Below are 18021 nucleotides of genomic sequence, written 5' to 3'. Positions count from 1 at the left end.
AGAAATATATGAACCATGCCTACCTTTCCTCTCTTCTGAATATAACATACTTGTTAACCAGTGGGTCGTAAAAAAAGTATGTTATTTGGAGCGAGAGGTTCCCTTCCACAGTCTACCTACCAACTATTAGTGAAATTAAAATTCCAAGTCTTTGAAATACAAAACATCTTATTACAAATTCTTAGGGACTCTTTACATATCATTCAATATCATTTATATTTTCAAGAAAGATAATTTTGTCAATATAACATTTTGGCATTAAGCGAATCCCAAATCCAAAATTTAATATATATTTTTTAATTAATCAACTTAAAAACATAACTGTTCTGTATTCAGGATCCTTGTGGTAACCCTCACTGGAGGGCTGATTTAATCAAATCCTTCTCTCATAGAATATCTGTAGATACTCTTCTGTTATTTTTAGAAGAAAACATGGAAACTGCACGTTTATTGGGAGTAAATCAATTTCAAAATGGTTCTGTTTAAGATATAATACGAATTTGTTTAGCTCAGGAGATCAAATTTTAGATTATAGTGGTCGAAGCACCTCAAAAAATAACGTCTTATCTCTAGTGAAGAATTTCAAAATGTAAGAAGAGTAACAATAGTTGTTCAATAAATTAAAAAATGAGAATGAATAACTTGAAGATTACCTAAGAGGGAAACTTACGTACGCCAACATATGCGTGTGTATAAACTCCAAATCTTACGTCCCATTAAACCTTTCTGCCTCATATAATGCCACACTCCACACAAAGAAGTTTACTAGTATCTTAGTTATTTCTCCAGAGGTTCGCAGAAGATGCTCCTTTTTCTATCAAAAGCTTCCTTTACTATTACTATCCTCCTTTTGACTTCCTGGCAGCAACTCACTTTATTACTTACAGTGTACCCCAAGTATTTGAAGCTGTCCACTTGTTCTATTGCCTCATTTTCAATTTGCACGTTTACCATCTTTATTTTCCGGCCGATAACCATAGTCATCTTCATCCCATACTGCTACAGAATACTAATATATTAAAATAATAATAATAATAATAATAATAATAATAATAATAATAATAATAATAATGAAAATAATACTAGCATAACAAAATCGACACTAAACAACATGAAAATAATACCATAATAGAAAAAAGAAAGTAAAATACAGTCTAAAGATTGGAATATAATAAAAGCAACTCAGTACAAATAGTTAATAGGGAAAACGTAAGGAAGAATACAACAAAATGAAATGTAGTAAAATAATAATAATAAAAGAAGAATAAAAAAATAAGAAAATGAAATGAAATCCATAATAAAAAGGGTATAATAATAAATTCATCTGGTGATCAAGAGAACAAAAATAAGGCCCTATGTCCTTGACTCTGCCAATGTAATAATAATAATAATAATAATAATAATAATAATAATAATAATGTCCACAAATGTGGAGTAACGGTTAGCGCGTCTGGCCGCGAAACCAGGTTCGATTCCCGGTCGGGGCAAGTTACCTGGCTGAAGTTTTTTTCCGGGGTTTTCCCTTAACCTAATATGAGCAAATACTGGGTAACTTTCGGTGATGGACCCCGAACTCATTTCACTGGCATTATCACCATCTCATTCAGACTCTAAATAACCTAGATGTTGATAAAGCGTCGTAAAATAACCTAATAATAATAATAATAATAATAATAATAATAATAATAATAATAATAATAATACTGCTCACAGCTGTCATTTAGCTCCATTAGCGTATCCCTTAATATCGTTTCCTCCTCTGCTAACAACGCCATAACATCAGCAAATCTTATGCACTTTATCCTTCTTCCTCCTACCATCACCCCTCCAATATCCTGAAAACAGTTCTTCACTGAATTCCCTAAGTAGATGTTGAACATAATCATACTGAAAGGAATTATAAAAATCAACGAAACACCTTTTCGGTGTATATGGCCTCAGTCTGGCCAAGACCCAGCAGCTTTCTATAGCCACACCTACCGCCCGATTGCTGATAAATTTAGCGAAGCGGCATGCATTAGTCACGTGACTGCGTTCAAGTGTTAGCCGTGACGAAGACAAATCGATTAACACTGTTCACAGAGGAGGGAACCAGTTTGTCCCGCTGGCTACTGGAGCCTGTCACATTTGTACCAAGACAACGCTACGCCTCCTGTTTGTTCATGCCAGGCGATGCTGCCTAAAAAATTTGTAATGTTGATTTCCTCGGCGAGGAATTAACTAATTACACCCCAGGAGCTCAGGGCAAGAACTGGGAACAATCAGTCATTCGCACGGACACTGAGGCGGGTGGAACAAGGGTAGATATCCTCGGATACATTTACTGCCCTTGTTTTTTTTTTTATTTTAGTAGGTTATTTTACGACGCTTTATCAACAGCTTAGGTTATTTAGCGTCTGAATGAGATAAAGGTGATAATGCCGGTGAAATGAGTCCGGGGTCCAGCACCGAAAGTTACCCAGCATTTGCTCATCTTGGGTTGAGGGAAAACCCCGGAAAAAACCTCAACCAAGTAACTTGCCCCGACCGGGAATCGAACCCGGGCCACCTGGTTTCGCGGCCAGACGCGCTGACCGTTACTCCACAGGTGTGGACTACTGCCCTTGTTCTCGGTTAGGGTTTTCAGATATCAGGAACGAGAAATGGGAACACATGGATCGACTTTGAACTTCTGATACGTCAGTGAATCAGCAAGTCAATAATTTACTTATTGTTAGTTCACCTTTACAAATTCCCATATTGCGGCCTATTCTTATATCACTTATTAACACAATTACTGATATATTTTATTTTAGATTGTTGAGGTAAATTAATGTTTTCCCTTCATGCAAATATACTCAACACAAATTGAACTACTATAGTCCCGTCGCTCTTATTTCCGTTCGGCTGCATTTAAACGTGTGCGTCTTGTGATTCGCTGCTGATGTCGTTATCCACTTTCTAAGGTTCGATAAATACTTAATATAATCGCCCGCCATTTTGGCTCTGTCGTTGGCGTTCGCAGAAAGAACACGAGGACGTTATTTTCCGCTCAATTATTTGCTCAATTACAGTGCGATTGATGTATCATTATAGGAGCTACGACAAGATAATGTTTAACGGTGTGGAAAATAGATTCCTTGTCTGGTAGCTCGGAAACGAAAGAAAAAAATGGCGAACGATACTACCTACCTAGACTTTATAGAGCCTTCACTTCCTAAGACGCAAGCAAAGAGGAGTCACGCCGGAAATAACAGCGACGCGACTATAGTTAATAATTTTCGCTTGAGCGTGCAATTCTCAACCCTTTCTTATTAGTGTACAGTCTTTTAAAAAGCACTGCAACGTTCATCATAACTTAAATATACGTTAAACTACCGTATTTTATTACATCAGCTGAAGATATGTTTCGCTCATCCCTTCATTTAGCCTTCATAATAAAAATATATCTACAAATTGCATTTTATTGAAATAGACTCAAAACAATTAATGTAATGATAGTTAAAACATTACACAGGGTTGATGTACCAATCAGTACGATAGTATACATTATACAGTCATTTCTGCTGTACTGTCACAGTAGTCAACTTTGATTTCATCTGTTCATTTCCTTCTCCAAAAAACAAATCATAAGCTATAACGATCTCTAAATACATATCATCTATATAAAATGATTAACTGATAAAAAAAAATGTTCCATTTGTTCAGATCAAATTTCTGCACATTTAAATGGCAAAACTAAAATTCTTTCAATAATTTACTATCATAATACACTGTTCTCTTAAATTTACTGAGCATATTGGGAATTAAATCTAGGACTTTCCCAAAACACCCTATGAAATCTTTCATAATATATGAAACAATTTTTATCTCGAAAAGGAAGCGAAAACGAGCAAAATTGTATTAAAATTTTTGTTTGAAATATCTGAAAGAATAATCCTTAAAATTAATGACATTACTTACGGTTCATTCTATATACGTGGCGCAGATAAGCAATCCAGTAGCCAGTTTATTACTCATGCCGAAAACATTATTACAATATGCGTAAGGGGAATTAAAAGATACTAATTATTTTAATAATGCAATTATTAATAATTGCTCAGTCTAGAATGAATTGTAATTTTATTAATAGCTCAACTTCTCACTTTCTGAGCACAAGAGCAGTCAGTAGCAACTAATCAAGTCTGCATACATTTTAATGAATAGTATCGCCACTGCTTCACATAATGTAAGCAGTGATATTACTATAAGTTTCCTCTGCCACCTCACCTCCCGCTCTTCATCTCGTGAGTAACAAACAATAGATTATTTACCATATTAAGCTTTTGCTCAGTTATTTAACGACGCTGTATCAACTACTTGGTTATTTAGCGTCACGGTGTCCATAAAGAACCATCTCGTTCTCATGATTTAGGCCTACAACATTTTATGTTTGCACCCGTGACGTCATTAATATTTCTTATTATATGTCTTATTTGAAACATAGAACGCGAGAATTTATAAGTCTTTACACATTAAAGAGTATTCTTTTGTTCTCAGAAAGGTAATAGTCTGTATTCGCAAATAATAACAAATTCAAGGTACATATTTCGTAGTTTTTGTATATAAAGGGGGTGTACTTCGTGGTTATTGACTTATTTCGCACAACGACCTACATTTCTCGTAAACGTACAGAGTGATTCAGGACCTTCACAAAAAAAAAAAAAAAACTCTGGGGATCGATAGGTATTGCAATGAGGATCATTTTTTGTGGAACAACCCATGTCCTACGATGCCTCGTTCAGCAGCTACGCGACATCGACAAAAAAATAAGGATGTAATTTCTTGGGATAATTGCCTTGTAGCATATACAGTAGGAAGGAATTGTTGGATTTAAGCAATATCTCACATGCATTTATATGCTGTAAATATAACTCTCATGCTGAACAAAATAAACCTAATCCCCTGAATTTTGTGTCTGTATACAACATATCTGTAGGAAGGTCATTAAGCACTTGCAGTATTTCTTTCAGTACATTCCTTATCATAATATCTGCATTCACAATGAATTTATTATGAATTTTTTGGAGGCACTCGAAGCACCCTTTCTTTAAACAGGAAGTGCAGTTCTGCACGTGTCAATGCGTCACATTCTGTCAATTTTATTGGTGAGAGCGAGATATTTTAGAAGAGATGAGGCCGAGGATCCGCCGTAGATTACCTGGCATTCGCCTTATGGTTGGGGAAAACCTTTGGAAATAACAACCATGCCCTAGCGCAAATCAGTAAGCAAATGTGCTACCGCCTGAGCTATGCCGGCGGCATATCTGGACCTGAGAGGGCTTGAAACGTAACAACATTTTTGCTTTTGTCAGCTGAAAAACCGTGTTTCGGGAATCCGTGGTTTGCGAAAACTAGGTATCTCTAAAGAAGAATGTTAGGATCAGAATTTAACAAATGCAACGTAAAAACTGAACTGAATCCAGTTGGACAACACAGTTGATAAATACTGCAGGTGAAAGAACTCTAAAGATGACAAGTAACTACAAGGAAACCAGAATACAAGCATAAGGAAGAGTTATGTGGAATGGGTGTCAAAGCAGGAATAATTAACTTATTTTTGAAGTGAACTTATAAGTTGAAATTTCCTACTTTCTGAGACATCAAGTTCATGTGACGAATGATGGAGGATTACTACTAATTTATCAGACAACGATACGTAAAATCGCATTGTGGATTAAAAAGAAACTTGCCCTTAGGGTAAATTTCACAACAAGCAATTACGGTACCTACCCCGAGGCGGTACACCTGGCAGAAACACAACGTTAGTTTGCTACCTGACAGCAGTCGTGGACATGAGACGCTTTACTGCGAACATATGGAAATAGCGCGCCTGTTAACAAATGGTAGACAAGACAAGCACTCGCAGAACAAACTATTACAATAACGTAAACTGAATGTGAAAAATAGCACACGGCTGGATGCGATTAGCAGTAATACTTAAAATTAATGACCGCTGGGAGAGAAGTCCGCGCATAAAAAACAGTGAATAATACGAACTGCATCCATCTTGTCAAGGTTTGTTACGAAAATGGTGAATTATAAATGTTATCTGGGAATGGATTAGTCTACTCACCTCAGTCGATGCAGCTTTATGCATTTTTATATTACCGTTAGTTAGTGTCAAGGTTATAAGTTGTTAGAAAAAGTTCATAATCTTGATTAATTACTATTCTGCAAAATATTTAAGCCTTAATATTTAACACTGAAAATTTAATCAGCACTAAAAGTGTGTCAGTTGTACAAAGGTTACTTATCTGCTGATTTTGCAATACCTTTAATAAAAAGCGAAATTATTTTCTAATGGCAATGAAAAAAATTCAAGATTCTTCAGAAGAAGCTAGGATTGGACTTTTTCTGTAGGGGATAATGGGGTAATTGTATACATCTAACTTCCTATTGTTATAAATTACAAGATAATTGTAATGTAACACTGAAACTTTCAGAGGTAATGAAACAATTTACTTACAAACTTACAAATGGCTTTTAAGGAACCCGGAGGTTCATTGCTGCTCTCACATAAGCCCGCCATCGGTACCTATCCTGTGCAAGATTAATCCAGTCCCTACCATCATATCCCACTTCCCTCAAATCCATTTTTATATTATCATCCCATCTACGTCTCGGCCTCCCCAAAGGTCTTCTTCCCTCCGGCCTCCCAACTAACACTCTAAATACATTTCTGGATTCGCCCATATATGCTACAAGCCCTCCCCAATTCAAACGTCTGGATTTAATGTTCCTAATTATGTCATGTGAAGAATACAATGTGTGCAGTTCTGCATTGTGTAACTTTCTCCATTCTCCTGTAACTTCATCCCTTTTAGCCCCAAATATTTTCCTAAGAAAATTATTCTCAAACACCCTTAATCTCTGTTCCTCTCTCCAAGTGAGAGTCCAAGTTTCAGAACCATACAGAACAACCGATAACATAACTGTTTTATAAATTTTAACTTTCAGATTTTTTGACCCCAGACTAGATGACAAAAGCTTGCGAACCGAATAATAACACGCATTTCCCATATTTATTCTGCGTTCAATTTCTCCCGAGAACTATGATATTGCACTATCTAGTCTTAAGTACTAAATACGATAACCAGACACTGATAAATTGTACCTTTTTTACAGTTGATTTTACTCTTTTATGAACAAAGAATCCTGTTCCTAATTGGTGATTGTTGTTTCCTTCCTCGTAATACAACAAGTAATCTCCTATTTGTGATAGGTATGCCATTCCCATCTAACCTAACGTCTTGTACTCCCACGAAGTCTATTGTACATCTAGCTAGTTCTTTTGCTTCTAATGTTACCCCTCCTGTTCTATAAATATAATCTTTTCGCTGTAAGAAAAATCCTAATGTAAACAATAGCACGTGACTGAAGTGAGGCTTCATTGGCCACTGTTTGGCGCCATAGATTGTCAGTACGTGTTACCGCCTACTGTTGTACATTCTGTTTCTTGTTAAACATTTCCCGTTACTCATCCAGTAGGCCTAACCTCACTACTATGCATTCGTTTGCTTAGGAAACATTTACTTTATAATGACTGCAATTAATTATCACATAACTTATTATATACATTTAAGACTATTTGTTTTTCCGCTTTTGAGAGGGTTTCCACTCTTGTGATTAATAACCACACACACCGAGGATACACAAGCCATACTATGACAACTACGAGCTCAAGTGACGCCAGCTTGTTACAAGAACAGACTACCTCGGTGTTACTTTTGGTATTCATCCGCGTTCATTGTACACAATAATATATAAAACTAGTTTTTCTTTTACATAGCATTTTACATATGAGTGAAGTTATATGTTTCATCGTATTTAACAACTAGAATTCAATTTTTTATTTTCAAATAATACAAGATTATGGTTTCCAAATACGAACTATATTTTCCTGCGTCGTGTGAGTGTTTCGACTAGGAGCCAATCACGGGTATGACAGCAACGTGCTTATGTTTACATTAGGATTTTTCTTACAGCGAAAACAGTATACTAGTTACGTTCCTCGTACCAAATCTCATAGCCTTATTCCTTTGCTGTGGTCGTGCCAGAGAATCAGTCCAATTCCGAGGCTTGTTGTAAGATTGCGTAACAAGCTGTTTTTTTACTTTGATGGGTTGTTTGCTCTTCGTCCAACCCCCAAGCTGCAGGACCACCCCTTATCGGCTGTCCACTACTGCTTATTCAATATATTCGCAGCTACCCTCCATAATAAAACAATTAGGTTCTAATAATGTTTACAAGTTACAAAATGTATTTCTAAGCGACATTATTTCTACCAAGCGCAGGCAGTTTCGGTAATAGTACGCAGATATAAATGCAATTAAAATATGTATTAGCAGTTACAGTATCAACATTTATCAACAGTACAGTATACAAAAATTAGATAAACCCCACATTAAAATTTCTTTCATGTGGATTGGAAAGAGTCACAAATGAAATTTTGAGGAGTTTCAGCAGCACTGCAATCTGATTGAATCCATCCTGAACACAAGACACAACGATACCAGAGTTCATTGTCTTTACCGAATTCACCACAAATAGGTACTTACTGGTAGTGTCAGAATTATGTTTTTCTGACTGAATGCCTGAACGCTGGAGGAATATTGGGAAGCCCAACCGCGTGCGAATACCTCAAATGTTGAATAATTTCAAGGGAAAAATTGTTCCGGGATCGATACCCGGCCCTGGAACAATTTTTCCCTTGCAATTATTCAAATCTGCTTTACAGGGAGCTTTACCCGAAAGACTAGATTTGCACCTCAAATGTTGTCATTAGAATATCTTAGCTCTGAATGATCATGGAAGCAAAGTAATTGAAGATTTTTATACTCCAGTTAGCAGGTAATTAGTTCTACTTTTAGGACACATTACACAAAGTCCAGATCGCTCAGATGCATATTACTTACCTCAAACACAATGAAGCCACAAAATTACAGAAAACTACAACCAAATTGACTGACACGCTGGAAGCGCTTGAATCAACAGTACTTTGTAGATTGACGTTACCGATGTTGCCGCCAGACTAACTCGCCGAACACGGTTATAGAGTGCTGCCATATCCTACTACAGAGGATTTCACGTTAAGGAAATAGCATTGAACATATTATGATTGTTCCATCAACTATTTATAAGTATTTTTCTTGAGAACTGGGAATTAATTAGTTTCCTTTAATTCATAGAACATAATTTCATGAGAACTAGATCCATTTCGTGTGATAAAATTGTGTTACACCTCTGAAATTACCATATATTTAATTTACGAATAACGGGGTAACAGCTAAATAGATGGAATAGTCTTCTGCTCTCTTGCCGAACATCCCCGCTGAAAAATTTAACAGACAAGTAGGGGTGGTACAGTTAAGGCTAAGATTTCACACTGTTAAAACACGTACATTGTCGACGCTTATTTGAAGATGTACAAACAATTTAATTGTCAGCAAAACAACAAAGGCATTAGGTATGTATCTTAGTTTCTTGTGTGCTTGTAATGTGAAGTTAATAACGGAAAAAGTGTGCTGTACATAATCCTAAATTTGTATTATAAGCACTTCTTAACATCTACTAACGGTAAACACGTGCTGCACATAATCTTAAATCTGTATTATGAGCACTTCTTAAACCAATAAAATAAATTATTATTATTATAATTATTATCATTATTATTATTATTATTATTATTATTATTATTAGTCCTATTATTTGCAAGTGCATTAACGTTTTAAGTTCCTAAAACTGTATTTTAATGCCTACTTTCGATCATTATGGAGCCTAGTTGAGGTGTCTGAAAGTTGGTTAATGGCCTAAATATCCGAACTCCAGTTATAATGTATATAAAATATAATGCATGTTTTTACGGCATCATTATGGTATTAATAGGTTTTTTTTTTTTTAATAATTTCAACTGACTAACGTACTTACGATAAACTTGCTAGAACGCTGTACGTGTTAGGAAGAGAGTGAGATAGAGATATATACCTCACTCGTTCTACTAACGGAGACATCTCGCGGCAACAGAGTACTAGCCAAGACCCGTAATGCTTTTTCTTAAGGTGGAACACTCTACACTTTGGTGCATACCATTACCCGCTGCATACTAAAATCTCACTCTTCGCTACAGTCGTGAAGAAAACAAAAACAAGGGAATTTCTGTTCCCAATAACGTTATATAGTGTATTTGTATGTGTGTTTTGAATAGTGATAAATATTACATTATACAGAGTGAATCCCAAGTAATGTCATTAATTTCAGGGTGTTATTCTTTGAGATATTTCTAAAAAGAACTTTAATACAATTTTGCTCGTTTTTTTTTTTTTTTTTTTTTTTTTTTTTTTTTTTTTTTTCCTTTTGAAGTTAAAAATTAGTTTATATGAAACATACAATAGCGTGTTTTGGGAAAGCCTTTCATTTAATTCGATATGCTTATCAATTTCAGGAAACAGTGTGTTTTGCCCTTCTCTCTTAACAACAGACGTGTGTAATGTGAGCCGCCAACACAGATATGCGGTCTCTGATACCGCTATTGTATTAGTATTGTTGTCGGCACAAGAATAAAGCAATGGATGTAAAAGAACTTGAGTGATTTTCAGACATCGGATTCTAGAGCAAATGCCTATTTTGTTTCTTTAGGAGAAAAGTAAAAATAATTATTAATATTTGTGTTTCATGGAAATTGAAAGGTATTCAAAGAGTTTTATAGTGCCCTAAAATGCCCTAAAACGGTTATTAGAGCCTATTTTGTTAATATTCGCCTAAAAATGCCTAACTCACTGTAAAGTTTCGCATTTTACCCATACTTTTTATAATTTATACATGCATTCACTGCGAAATTTAAGGCATTTAAAAAGTGGAAAGTTTGCTTCACACCGGCCATGAAACCATTGATAAAGGAAACAAAATGTTTTGAATCTCACGACACTCACAATAGATTTCACCGAATTTAACATGTTTGGAGGCATAAATGCCGACAAAGAACCAACCTTAGTTTTGAAGCAGGCAACAATCACAACATGTGCTGCTACCGATTCAGAGATATACTATACTATAAAAATGACTGTTTTCGGTCTGAAACCGATTAGCTGTACTGCCCTTCAGAGTGTCATAAAATCACAATTTTTGGAGAAAGAGTGTTTTTGAAATATTTATGAAAAGTCGTAAAACTGCGAATTAGTAGGGTAAACCGTTACAAAATATTTAAAAGAATGGCCCTCATAGTGTTAACACTACCAGGAAATGCAACAATAAGTGGAACTTTGTATTTTTGTCCAATTGAATCTCAATAACAACGATTCATTTGAATGCTCGTTAACAGTTGCTCTTTCCCTCACCTTATTTGTGTTGAGAAGTTTTGAGCGGTAGGACGTTTTCCTGTGAAGTTTAACGCGATAATGCCGAAAAATATAAGTGCAAAATCTACATTGATCCGGCAATGGCTAACAGAATATTCAGAATTCACTTATGATGGAAAAATAATATTCTGCAAGATTTGTAGCAAACAGGTATGTAACAATAGTTGAAATATATAAATTCTATTAATTTTAATGAATAGGCCTATAATATTTATACATTGACTGAGCTATCCTGAGGTATAATTCTTTTTAAGACCACTACACTTTAACCTTTTAAATTCCGATAGTTAAAGTATTTGCAGGTCATTAAAATTTTGATTGTTCGAACCCACTAACTTTGTGATAGAAATACGGCAATACAACAATTAGGATTTTATTTTAATTCAGTTTACTTTACATTTTTAGATTTCGCAAGAAAAGAAGTGCCACCTAAAGCAGCATGTGCAAGGAGCGGCTCATAAGGCTAAAGCTCAGCAGAAAAATCAACTGCAACAAACTTTACTAACACAGCCTACTTCATCCAATCTCAGCAGCAATTTCTATGCTGATTTAACCAGAGCGTTTGTTGCTGCTAACATTCCCTGGAATGCAATTGAAAATCCGGTTTTAAGACAGTTTTTACAAAAATACTGCAAACAAAATATCCCATCTGAGTCGACCCTAAGAAAAAATTACTTAGACAGAATATACAATGAAACTTTTGCTTCCATTCGGGAGGATATAGGTGATTCTTACATATGGGTCTCTGTGGATGAAACCTCAGATCCTATGAATAGGTATATAGCAAATATGGTAGTAGGAAAACTTAGTCCTGATGGACCTTCGATTCCACACCTCGTATGTGTTAAGGAACTTTCGAAAGTGAATAGCCAAGCCATTGCTTATTTTGTAAATAAAGGCCTACAGTCTTCATACTCAGGTAATATAGACGATTCTAAAGTTCTGTTGTTTTGTACTGATGCTGCCTCATACATGGTTGCTGCAGCCCCACTTCTTAAAACATTTTATCCTAATCTCACGCATGTAACCTGTCTAGCACATGGCCTTCACAGGGTTTCTGAAACAATCCGGAATGAATTTCCTCTTGTCAATTCGTTTATTTCTAACACAAAAAAATGTTCTTGTAAAGCCCCATCCAGGATTTCAATATTCAGAGAGAACTTTCCAGATATCCCACTCCCACCTCAGCCGGTTGTTACACGATGGGGAACCTGGATTCAGTCAGTGGTGTATTATTCTAAGTATTTTAAAGAAGTGGTCACAGTTATTGATAAATTATCTGAAACTGATAGTGCAGCGTGTGTGAAAGCAGTGAAAGATTGTCTGAATGACTCACGAGTGAAAAACGATATTGCCTACATAACATCAAACTTTTCTTTCATACCTGCAAGCATTGAACAATTAGAACGTGAAAAACAATCTCTTTGTAGCTAAATAGCAATAGTAAAGGAAGCTCAAGTGAACATACATTCTGCTTTGGGCGAAACTGGGAAAAAAGTTAAAAATAAGTGGGACAACGTATTAAATAAGAATGTAGGATTTTCATTGTTGGAAAAAGTATCAAGAGTGATATCGGGGGAAAGTGTAAATGTTCCAATAAGTATTGATGTTTCTATTGTACCTAATTTAAAATTTGCGCCTCTCACATCAGTTTCGGTTGAAAGAAGTTTTTCTGCTTTCAAAATGATTCTCAGTGACAAAAGGCAAAGGTTAACTGTGGAGAATTTAGAAAAAATTCTGGTGGTGTACTGTGCAGATAATTATAATAAAGTCTGAGCATGGAACTGAATTTCAATAACTTAAAATGAGTAATCTTGATATCAATAATCATTATTTCATTAGTTTCAATATATTAAATTTGTGCAGCTCTGTTTATAAATATAATATAGTATTCTCTTTAATGTTTAAACATACTTTTTTGTGCGTATTTTAGTGTATAACTAAAAATTTCAGTGAAAGAAATAAGTATGATACCTAGATGTGCTTAAAATGCCTATTTTCATTAAAATAGAGCCTAATTTTACAAATTTTGAGCTTATTTTAGGCGCCTAAAACTGCAATTTTTAGTGCCTAAAAATCCGATGTCTAGTGATTTTATTTCACATCCGTTCGCTTACTTTAAAAAGCAGAGATATAATATAGCCCTATTGTAATATTTTATTTATAAAATCATGAATTCTCAATGTGGTGACAACTACTGCTTGGAAATACATGAGTATACAGGGTGTTAAAAAAAAGTATCCAATATTTTAGGAGGTGATAGTATGCATCAAAATAACAAAAGTCTGGTTGCGGATATAAGAGGGGTTCAGCAGAGATGATGTTGTGAATTTTCTTAATCAGCATGTTTGGGCTGATGAAAATTCCCATGCAGTGGAAGAAACAAGGCATCAGCACCGTTTCTCAATCAGCGTATGGGCAGGCGGTCTTGGTGATAGATTAATAGTGCCATACGTGCTACCATAGAGACTTTAAGGACTTTCTTATTAACGTATTGCCTTCCTTGCTGGAGAATGTGCCATTTTAGCAGGACTACAGATGTGGATCATGCACAATGGTGCACCAACACATTTTCTCCGCAAAGTGCTTGAACACCTTACGTCGACATTTCAGGACCACTGCATTGGTCGGGGAATTCCCACAACTTGGTCTGCTCGTTCCCCAAACCTAGATCTCCTAGACTTTTGGTTATGGTGACATATGAAGGAACCAGGTCAATTTCAAAGAGTGCGTGATTCCTTACGTCAAAAGGGCAGAGGAATGTATTGCCATGAATGGACGTCAGATTGATCACCTCCTATGAAGAAGTGTTTTGATACACACTAGCACCTCCTAAAATATTAGATACTTTTTTAACACCCTGTATATATATGTCTATCTAAACTCAATATGTATTAATGTTCAGTTTTGAATGAAATTAGCGGAATAATGTACATTTAATGATTCAATAGAATAAAAACTTAAATAATATATGTTTAAAGGAAAAAATATATACATTCAAAAAGCTACCTACTTTATATGCAATACACTTTCAATAGACAATCATTGGTGATCACTATCAAGGGCGAAACCTTGTTTACCTACAGAGCCATCCTCATCCTCTGTCCACTTAAGCACTGTCTTATTAAAGTTCTTATCACTAACACTAACTTTTTGCGAGGGACCTTATGTAGAATCCATTGCGAGAACAGAGAAAAACAGTTCAGTTACACAGACGTGCAGTCTACGAGATTGCTAGCAGTATATAATGTGTAATAACTCCATTACTACAATAAATAAATAAATATCACTAAGTTAATTGCGTCACCGGCTTCTCGTCAGGAAGTCCACAAGCGTTCACGTTTGTAAAGTAGAGGAAACCAGTTCATTTCAACATTAAAAATTTTAGAGCAGTCTCAGAGACCGCACCACTTAGTTCGAGGGTTAAATGTGCACAAATTTGGTCCGAATAAATGTAACTTTTCGTTCTGCAAAGGAATTTTACAATATTACATTTGTTCAGATAAAATTCCGACTAATAATTCAGGAAAAATCGCTCTACATAGGAAAACAGATAGGTAGACGGACAGTATCATAAATTATGGTGATTATAAGTGTTTTGAAATATATCGCAATCAATTTTTTTTCAAGATTGTAACGAGAAAGTAGGAAGTGTCAATTGTAAACTGAATCGTGAAGTGCGTTTCTCATTTAAACTTTCCATGATAAGAAATGGATTTTATGGACCTGGCGAACTGGACGCAGCCTGAGATCGTTAAACATCTCATAAAGTAGACAGCGCGTTTCCACAAGAACAGATTAAACAAGAAATACGCGCTATAAATTTAGTCGTACAAAAGACCTGGCAAATCATTCGACAGCTTTACTATTACAAAATATCAGAGCAAGTACATTGCCAAACTGCGTCTTCAAATAAAAGTCGATTCCAAGTGTAATTTAATTTGTTTCGCGTTTAAAACTGGGCCTCCACCTGGGAAAAGGGCTCATAAATTATCATCCTCGACATGAACTCTTAGGCCATGTGGGCTGTTACTCTAAATCTGGAAGAGTAATGCTGTTAATTGCGTCATCGACTCTTCAGCCCTTGCCTTGCAGCTAAAGAAGTTGTCACTTGTCAGTTATTCGGCAGTTTTCTACTACATTTATCAGCGTTTCTTAGTCACCATAAAATTATCAACTGTCAATTTCACAACATCTCAAAGTAAGAAGTGCTTCACGAACACAGACTAGCAAATAATAATAATAATAATAATAATAATAATAATAATAATAATAATAATAATAATAATAATAATAATAATTTTATTGCTACAATCAAGGTACATATATATATATATATGGATCAATTTAGCATCTCCAGAAAGAGTAGGCGTACATACTCGTGTTCAGGGGTATTCCACACAATTTTAAAACAATCATTTAATTAATTAACAATAAAAAAAAAATTAAAAAGAAAAACACATATTACAGTAACTAAAAATTTATATTGCCTCCTTAAACAATAGTTTAATTGATATTTTTAAATAAAGAGCATTAGCAAATTGAATGTTTGGTAATTTAGCTGTTATCTTGTTCCTCGTATTTTAAAGCCTTGGACCGGATTTATACTGTGATTATAAGCTGCAGTTATGGTACATTTAGGTTCTGTCAAGCATATGTTTTTTGATCTTTTAGTTTTATATTTATGTGAAAACAATTATTTAAATATGTCCCGCGCTGTGGCGTTGCGGTCTAAGGCATCCTGCCTAGGACTCGCGTTACGGAACGCGCGCTGGTTCGAGACCTCATGGAGGAAGACATTTTCTCATGATATATCGGCCAGTGTATGGGACCGCTGCCCACCCAGCATCGTGATGCACTTGGGGAGCTACGATAGGTAGCGAAAATCCGGTTTCGCAAACCAGCTAACTACACGATACCTCCATTCTGGTTGGATTATCGTTCACCTCTGATTAGGCATGTGAACGTGAGGCCAGCAGCCGGCTCGTCGGCCTTGGCCCTTCATGGGCTGTAGCGCCACGGATTTACTTTACTTACAATTTAAATATATTTCGGTTTTTATGTACGAAATTCAATAAGATATTTTTATAAATTTGATGGCTATCAAATGCTTTAAATTCAAAATACAACAGTTCTGAGAGATAATCAAGAGGCTAATAAAGGCATTTTTATTATTCTTTTCTGTAACAGTTTTATTAACAAGAGGGAGATACTAAAAGCACAACCTCATCCTATAATAGGCCTACCATATTGTAATATAATTACTGTCCGCATTTCAAGAGAAGATCTGAGCAAGGAATGCGAGTTTTTCCCTCACTCTTATAACCTATCCCCGACACGGAACCGGCCGGCCATTGATTGAACCTTGTTTGTCCCAGCCGGCCAATGACACCACTCCCATTCACCTGCTCCTTCAAGAACGCTAAGTTACTGGCTTACACTCTCCTTTTACTCCGCAAGGACCATACTCCCCTCGCAGGGATCCTCTCGTGAAATTTGGACAGTAGCTTGAACTAATGCAGGGCTGGGCACATTACGTGATTCTGAGAAATGAGCACTGTCTGCTTTAAAGAGCGAGTCTTGCGAGCGGTGTGACGTATGCATACTGTACGTCATTCAGTGTCGGTGCAGTGGTGACTGCTGTACGATGGCGAACTTTGAAGACGGAGCTTCCTCTCATACACTAAAGCGTCCCACTACTCCCAATGCTTTTAATGTATCATGGGAGGAGGAGTTCTTTTTGGTAGAGAGCAGTGGATTAGCAAAGTGTTTAATTTGGCATAAAACACTCCAACTGATTAAGAAGTTCAATATCCAATGACATTATTTTTTTACAACATGCTACTGAATATGACAAATATGTTGGTAAACCTAATGAACGCCATAAATTAATACAACTTAAAGAAAATGTTTCACAGGTACATTATATTAGAGTATCTATTTGATATTTACATTGCATTATAAGTTATTATACATTTAGTAATATATAATTTTAAATAATACAAATATTATGATATATAATATATCATATTATATACCATGAACTGTAATATACTATACTATGATATATCATAATATTTGTATAATTTAAAATTATATATTACTAAATGTACTATAATAACTTATAATGCAATATAAATATCGAATAGATACTCCAATATAATGTACCTGAGAAACATTTTCTTTAAGTTGTATTAATTTATGGTCATATCATGTCATGTCATGTCATATCATATCATATATCATATATCGCATCGCATCATATTATATTATATTATATTATATTATACATTAACAGGATGACACTATCTGACAGTCAGTTTGACCATTGACCTTGGGGGGGATACTCAGGTTTCCTCCAGACCATTATCTGAGAGACCAGACAATCATCCACATCAGACCTGCGTTAAGCCTACACATAATTTAAATCATAATAATTACCGGTACGGTATGTTTTTTTCATCCGTGATTTATTTTCAATTTTTCATCATTTTAGGATCTCCTTTGGTTCACCTAAATTAGGGTTCGGATTTCGGATTAAAATAAAGACAATTCATAGCTACTACTTACAAATTTAATAACTTTTATTTATTTGCAACGAATAAGAAAATGTAGTTATACCACAGTCTAGTATATACAGTCACGA

Source organism: Periplaneta americana, chromosome 12 (assembly GCF_040183065.1).
Source record: "Periplaneta americana isolate PAMFEO1 chromosome 12, P.americana_PAMFEO1_priV1, whole genome shotgun sequence".
NCBI classification, from domain to species: domain Eukaryota; kingdom Metazoa; phylum Arthropoda; class Insecta; order Blattodea; family Blattidae; genus Periplaneta; species Periplaneta americana.
Note: the sequence above shows the minus strand (reverse complement) of the source record.